Genomic DNA, 1,077 nt, shown 5'->3' on the forward strand with positions numbered 1-1,077 from the left:
AGTACCCTATAAGAGAGGGAAAATAAGATTAAATGCTGATTTCTCAGCAGAAACCATATAAGCAAGAAGACAATGGAATGGCATGCATCGAACACTCAAAGAACACAACTGTCAGCCAAGAATATTGTAACCCAGCAAAATTGTATATCAAATATGAAGGGGAGAGCAAGATATTCCCAGAAAAGCAGAACTTGAGGGAGTTCATGAAAACAAGACCAGCATTGCAGGAAACACTGAAAGATGTCCTTTTTACAGAGGTGCCACAGAAAGCAGGATGGACCAAAGTAACTAACAACAACACCAAAAAGAACTCAACAAAATGATAGCAATGAACCCTTGCCTCTCGATAATCACATTGAATGTAAAAAGTTTAAATGCACCACTGCAGAGAAAAAGAGTAGCAGATTGGATAAAAAAAACAAAATCCGTCAATATGGTATCTTCAAGAAACACACCTGAAAATGAAGATAAAGAAAGACTAAAAATAAAAGGATGGGGGAAATATAGCAAACAAATGGCAACCAGAAAAGAAGCAGGAATGGCAATATTAATTTCTGATAAAATATATTTCCATGCAAAAACTATCATAAAGGACAAGGAAGGTCACTACATAATGGTTAAGAGATCTATAGAACAAGAAGATATAATAAATATATATGCACCAAATGAAAGGCCTGCAAAATATATAAAACAAACATTAACAAAACTGAAAAAGGAAATAGACAACACTACTATAGTAGTTGGACACTTCAACACACCACTCTCAAAAAGAGATAGAACTTCCAGAAAGAAACTCAACAAAGATGCTGAAGAATTAAACCACACAATAAACCAACTTGATCTCATAGATATTTATAGGCTAAAACACCCCCAAACCCAACAGTATACCTTCTCCAATGTGCATGGAACGTTCTCCAGAATAGATCACATTTTAGGACACAAGGCAAGAATCAATACATTCAAAAGCACAGAAATAATATGAAGCATCTTCTCAGACCACAATGCTACAAAATTAGAAATTAATAACAAGAGGATAAAGGGTGGGGAAAAATCCCATTTGGAAGCTGAACAACACTT

The sequence above is a fragment of the Elephantulus edwardii genome, unplaced genomic scaffold, assembly GCF_000299155.1.
Source record: "Elephantulus edwardii isolate Elephantulus edwardi_28Jun2011 unplaced genomic scaffold, EleEdw1.0 scaffold00185, whole genome shotgun sequence".
Lineage (NCBI taxonomy): Eukaryota > Metazoa > Chordata > Mammalia > Macroscelidea > Macroscelididae > Elephantulus > Elephantulus edwardii.